The 6,969-nt window shown below is 44.5% G+C and overlaps 1 long non-coding RNA gene across 2 annotated transcripts; it reads right to left on the reverse strand.

Moving 5' to 3' along the window:
- Positions 1–925: 925 nt before the first annotated feature.
- LOC119977319 lies at positions 926–3,883 on the reverse strand. 2 transcript variants are annotated; one of them, XR_005463168.1, is made up of 2 exons: positions 3,585–3,883; positions 926–1,379 (listed from the first exon to the last, which is right to left on the reverse strand). It is a non-coding gene; the product is annotated as an uncharacterized LOC119977319 (long non-coding RNA). The 2 variants fall into 2 exon arrangements; XR_005463167.1 differs by lacking the exon at positions 3,585–3,883 and adding an exon at positions 2,661–3,566.
- Positions 3,884–6,969: the final 3,086 nt, after the last annotated feature.

Below are 6,969 nucleotides of genomic sequence, written 5' to 3' on the forward strand. Positions count from 1 at the left end.
TCGCAGGACACAATTACCGACTTAAAATTCAGTGAGAAGGTGTGAGCTGGCCCTGTCTGGTTTCGCCACAGCAGAGTTGGAAAGCAGGAGGTCCAAAATCAGCAACTTTCTGAATCATTTCAGAATACGGGAAAGTGCTTCCCAGAGCATTCTGGATAATAATAGCCATTAATAATTGCACACTGCTCGTGTTAAATCCACGATTCATCGGTGGAATGTTGTCCCGATGGATCTTCATGGACAAACCGCGATTTTAAAATAGAAAGCTTCTACAACCACATGTAAATGAAATTATTCGACAAAAAGTGGCGAACGTTTATTTTGTTTTTCTGGAATGAATAACTCGCGGTATTAAGCGCTATTCCTTTAATGTTGAACCCAGCCCTATCTTGCTAAAGGACAATTGCATGTCACTTATTTTAAATATATAAACTCGCTCAGTGTAATATTTAAGGGGAATTGTTAGAAATAATGCCACGATATGGGGCAATGAGTGTAATTGTAACGAGTTTGGTGGATTAATTCTTTAAAGGTTGAGTATAGAACACAAACTTTAAACACCATTTGAATTCACTTTTATTCTTAGCTGTCCGTCTATTTTTTAATCATTTATCTTGGGGCTTCTTGTCCGAAATGATTAGCCTCTTGCCGAGGTCATTGTGCATTAACCCTCTTTTTTTTTAAATAGCATTTTGACATGTTATAATTTCACCATACCTGGACCTCATTTGCTGTGTAGAGCTGCTCCCTTTGACATGTTCATGGCCAACCAATTCCTTTTCCTTGGACACATTCTCCTCACCCAAATCCCAAAAGCCAGTGGAGACAATTCCGTGGGCGTGAAGACCATTGAACGAGGATTTTTCTTTAACAGGTACAAATAGACGGCACTCTCTACCACAAATACGAGTTACACATCCACGTGTTTGCTTCATTCTTTATTTGTTTTTGTTTAACTCCTGTGAATATCGCATCTACAGACTTGATACAACAGCAAACTGAATATCTAATGCAATAAACCGACCCAAGAGGACTACATACATTATTATTTGGACCTGATTATATCACGTTCTCAAAATGTTCTACACAGCCAGATAGTGCAAATATCTTCTTCTATGTCTTGATCAGTAAGCGGTGTCTCTGGTTACTTAAATGAGTTGCATATATCTTATTCGAGACATTTCTTCCGTTTGCAAGAGGCCAGAAGCGGGTCACTTAACGATCAGCAAGTAGGTTGTCCATCCCGCGATCAGCAGCGCTCCCAATAAAACCGTGTAGCTGAAGAGAACGAAAGCGAGGATTTCTTTCAGCACCCGCAGGTAGTGGACAGCGAACGGCTGCGCCGGGGCTTTCCTCCCAGTCATGGTGGGAAATTCGACCTTTGGAAAAGTGATGGTTAGTTGGGAGAGAGACGGGCGGCAGCAGAGACTCCCCCACCCACCCCCACGTTTAATCGGCGAGTTCTGGGCGGGAGAAAAGGTGGAAACCGGTCAGGAGGAAGTGCGAGGTGAAATGACCTGGAAATGACATTGTTATTACTGTGGGCAAAGTCCCGTTCTAACACTGGCCAGTGACAATTCATTCAAACTCACATCTGACTATTATTTTTAATTTATAACAAAACATGCGACCTACACCGAGATCACAACAGTTACACCCAGCCCAGAGTATCAGAACTAAGGCAGACACGGTGGATTGACTGTACAAGCTTTAGTGCTTTTTTTCCATTACCACGTATTAAATGTAAATGTTTGAGGGGATGTTTTAACATAAATATTTAATATTGCGAATGCTCCCTCCGCAGCGAATTGATTGGTTTGCAATTGGGCTTTAGTCCGAGTTTCCTCAAAATATAATAATAGCAATGGTTCAAAGCAGTACAGATTTCTGCCTCGCCAATACTTGTACGGATCATGCACAAGAGGAGGGTGCTTACACATTACTGTTTCCAAAACAGGAAACCGGGAAGTTCCAGAAACAGAAATAAAGTGATGGAAATCATTAAAAGGGCAGAAATATGTTGAATTTTGTCCGGTTTTATGGGAGCATGGTCCTGTCGTTTGTTATAAGGTTTTACAAAATAAAGCCGTACTTGACACTTTGGACTGGGCTCATTTCCCGCCTGTAGGCAAACCTGCAACAGGTCAATTGCTCACTGCGCCAGTTTTTAACAAGTGTCGTTCCCACCAGTATCAGCTTATCATGTTCCCAAAGCGGCTAAATTCAGTCCCATTCCCGAAAATATCAGGATTTAACCTTTGCCGAAGTAAATCGCGTCCGCACCCCTTCGTTTTCCGATATTAACGAGGAGAGGTCCGCTTTAGTTGGCCATAGACTCTTATTTTAAAAACATGCATTTGGACAGCATCGCAGTCAACAGACCGCGTCCCTAAATCTGGTGCGGGCTATGTGGAAATGTTTTACCGCCCGTTTTAAGGCCAATGGTGTGAGAATCCGGTCCTGCCCTTGCTTCTGACTTTGGAAAACTTCGAATAGAAGTCACTTACAGTCCTGGAAAATCGACCCACAATTAAAATATTCTATCCAACCGTATAAAACCTGGCAAACAAAAAAAACCCAGAGAATTCTACATCCAATTGCCTCTCCCTCCTCAGAAAATCACTCCACCTATTCACTCTGAAGTTGTAAGAAGTGTTTACCTTTTCCCGCGTCTGCCTCGATGAAATGGTGCTCAATTTTCCTCCCAAAACATAAATTGGTGCAATCCAGCCTCCAGGATGATGCCACTCATCACAACTCATCACATGACCTTGCTCACATTCACTGTCAGGCTAATGGAATAGGTGGGGGGGATTAAACTGACTGCATGTCAGGGGGGGGGCAAATTCACCTTTTGTTTCAACCATTCCAGCTCTCCTGGCTGCTGGGGAGGATGACCAACACTTTAGGGAAAATCTGTGCAGAGACCCACCATTAATAAATAATAAAGACAGAGGAAGTGCTGGAAATTGTCGCAGTCGTTTGTTAATAACGCAATCTCTAAATTAAATCATTCCTTTGTGACCAAAATCTAAAATCTCAGTTCCAATCATAGTGTCCACCACCACTAATAAACCGGTGCAGGAAAATAGGGTCAAACTACTCTAAGACAGTACATGGATTGCACATTTTTAAAAAAAATGAAGAATTTGCATATATATTTCTATTAATAATTGATTTTCCTCCCGCCTTTTCTGGAAGCCGGTTTACAGGAGGGAACAAAGTTCAGTGTTTTCGGTTACATTTCGAGTACCTAACCGGAAAACACAGAACATGTTTATTCACACCCGTTGCATGAACGTCGAAATGTGTCTCAAACATTCAGAACGACCAACTTCTCATGTTCACGGATGAAGAGGACCGAGGTCCTGAATTATCGGTGACCCATTAGCAGTTTCAGTTCTTGTCTGTGTATTTTTTTAAAAAAATACTCCGGAAAACAAGCGAGCAGAATGGTGAGGCACGAATTGCTATTCCATCAATCCTGGATCAAACTGCTCCAGCAACAGGCAAATTATCCCTTGCCAACCAGGAGCAAAATGGGCCTCTAATCCAATCACCATTCCCCGCTATCAAATCATTACCTCGTCCACTGCTGTCTCCAGACGGAAACAGGTCATTAACGAGCTGATCAGAAAAGCTATTAGCGATAAGTGCTCCTCTGGAGACGAAGTCCACTCCAGGCGTATTGCTCTCGTGTTTGTTTTTCTTTTAAAAAACAAGTTATTGTGCTTTATAGCATGAAAAGATGTTGTTCATGAAGACGGCAAAACGCACAAAATGACTGGAGATCTGCGACGTGACCCCAACAGGTCACTTTCCGTGAACGCATTTAACCACTTTCCAAAATTGCTCATCAAGCCAAATCTGCACGGGATTATCAACCTTTTCCAAATATCCCACATCCCTTGGTTATTTTTTTGTTTATTCTCCCCTTCCCTCCTTTTGTAAAGCTCTGTGGGTGGTCAATAGGAGTGCACATGTTGTTGGGTTTGGGAGGTGAGGAGGTGTATTACATCTCCTGTGTTTGCAGGGAGAGGTGTGGTGGGAAGGAGAGTGTACAGGGTGTGTGTTTGTTGGGGTGACATCATACAAACCTACAAATTAGGAGCAGATGTATGTTTGCTCCACTATTCAATTAAATAATATCTGATTGGATTGCAACCTCAACTACACCCTCCTACCTACCCCAATAAATTCACCGGCTTGCTTATCAAGAATCTTTCTACCTCTGCCTTAAGAATATTCAAAGGTGGGTGGCATGGTAGCAGTGGTTAGCGTTGTTGCTTCACAGCTCCAGGGTCCCAGGTTCAATTCCCGGCTTGGGTCACTGTCTGTGCGGAGTTTGCACGTTCTCCCCATATCTGCTCTGGTTTCCTCCCACAGTCCAAAGATGAGCAGGGTAGGTGGATTGGCCATGCTAAATTACCCTCAGTGTCCAAAAAGGTTAGGCGTTTTTACTGGGTTACAGGGACAGGGTGAAGGTGTGGACTTATGTAGGGTGAAGGTGTGGACTTATGTAGGGTGCTCTTAGGGCAGCACGGTGGCCTAGTGGTTAGCACAACCGCCTCACGGCGCTGAGGTCCCAGGTTCGATCCCGGCTCTGGGTCACTGTCCGTGTGGAGTTTGCACATTCTCCCCGTGTCTGCGTGGGTTTCGCCCCCACAACCCAAAAATGTGCAGAGTAGGTGGATTGGCCACACTAAATTGCCCCTTAAATTGGAAAAAATAATTGGGTACTCTAAATTTAAAAAACAAAATGTAGGGTGCTCTTTCCAAGGGCTGCTGCATGCGATGGGCCGAATGGCCTCCTTCTGCACTGTAAATTCTATGATAATGAAAAAGTCTTTTAAGTGTGTGGGAGGAAACTGGAGCACCCAGAGGAAACCCACACAGACAGGGAGAAAGATTGAACTCCATACAGTCACCCACAAACCCAGGTCCCTGGCACTGTGAGCGAGCAGTGATAACCACTGTGCCAACCCTCCACACCAGTGTTCCCGAGATGTCCTTTTCTTTTCTCAACTGAGGATTTTCTCTGTTTTCCCCCCACCCCCTGCACTGTGTTGTCAGGGAACTCCAGCGTGTCTGCTACATTTGCTGCGCATCCACTCTCTCAACTTTCCCTCCCTCCCACAAGCAGTGATAGCACCTGTTTGCCATCACCTTTAACCTCATGAGCCTCCATATTCAACAGATGATTTTCTACTATTGGCACCACCTTCAGCAGGATTCCACCACCAGACACATCTTCCCCTTCCCCTCCCCCTCCCAGCAATCCAAAGGGAACCATTTACTCTGTGATATCCTGGTCCACTCCTCAAATACACTCCATGGCCCAGCACCTTTCAATGCAACACAGGAGATGTAATACCTACCCAGCTTCCCCCAAACACTCCTTCCAGGTGAAGCAGCGATTTAAGGTATACTTCTTTATTAAAATTATTTTTATTAATAGCTTTTTCAATAAAACAAATTCAACCAAATGTTCAACAAATGCTACCAGTTACGATACAGAAAGAATATAATCAGCAATCAACATGTCCAATCTTCTCCCCACTTATAAACTAAAACAAAACCCCCTTAACAACTGACGGTGACAAACGCTTTGAAAAAGGATATTAATAGACTCTATCTTAGGTAGAATCCTTCTACCAACCCCCAAGTGTGCTTGACCGTGTCCAAATGTAAAAATTCCACAAGGTCACACAACGAGGCCAAGGCACTGGGAAGAATGGCAAGGTCGCCGAATTGTTATGGGACTGGACTAGTGGTTAGACCAGTCCTTAAATATTAAAATCCAAGTGTGGAAAGTTGTTTTTAAATTCATTCTTGGGATAGGAGCATTGCTGGAAAGAACAGCACAGGAACAGGCCCTTCGGCCCTCCAAGCCTGCGCTGACCATGCTGCCCATCTAACCTAAAACCTTCTACACTTGCGGGGTCTGTATCCCTCTATTGCCATCCTATTCATTTATTTGTCAAGACGCCCCCTAAACGTCACTATCGTCCCTGCTTCCAGTACCTCCTCTGGCAGCCACTACCAGGCACCCACTACCCTCTGTAACAAAACTTCCCTCGCACACCTCCTCTAAAACCTTGTCCCTCGCATCTTAAACCTATGTTCCTTAGTAATTGACTCTTCCACCCTGTGAAAAAGCTTCTGACTGTGCGGAGTCTGCACATCCTCCCCGTGTGTGCGTGGGTTTTCTCCGGATGCTCCGGTTTCGTCCCACAGTCCAAAGATGTGCAGGTTAGGTGGATTGGCCATGATAAAAAAAATTCCCCTTAGTGTCCAAAATTGCCCTTAGTGTTGGGTGGGGTTGCTGGGTTATGTGGATAGGGTGGAGGTGTTAACCTTGGTTAGGGTGCTCTTTCCGGGAGCCGGTGCAGACTCGATGGGCCGAATGGCCACCTTCTGCACTGTTAATTCTATGTAACCACTATGTAACCATGCCCCTCATAATTTTGTAGACATTTATCAGGTCGCCCACTAAACCCCTGTCGTTCAAACGAGAACAAACTGTAGGGCAGCGTGGTACCATAGTGGTTAGCACTGTTGCTTCACAGCACCATGGTCCCAGGTTGCCTTGGGTCACTGTCTGTGCTGAATCTACATGTTCTCCCCGTGTCTGCGTGGGTTTCCTCCCACAAGTCCCGAAAGACGTGCTGTCAGGTGAATTGGACATTCTTAATTCTCACTGTACCCGAACAGGCACCGGAGTGTGACATCTAGGGGATTTATTTAGTAACTTCATTGCAGTGTTAATGTAAGCCTACTTGTGACAATAAAGATTATTATATTATTATCCAACCTCTCCCTCATAGCTAATGCCCTCCATATCAGGCAACATCCTGGTAAACCTCTTCTGCACCCTCTCCAAAGCCTCCACATCCTTCTGGTAGTGTGGCGACCAGATATCACGTGTGACCTAACTAAGGTTCTATACAGCTGCAGCATGACTTGCCA

The sequence above is a fragment of the Scyliorhinus canicula genome, chromosome 1 (assembly GCF_902713615.1).
Source record: "Scyliorhinus canicula chromosome 1, sScyCan1.1, whole genome shotgun sequence".
Lineage (NCBI taxonomy): Eukaryota > Metazoa > Chordata > Chondrichthyes > Carcharhiniformes > Scyliorhinidae > Scyliorhinus > Scyliorhinus canicula.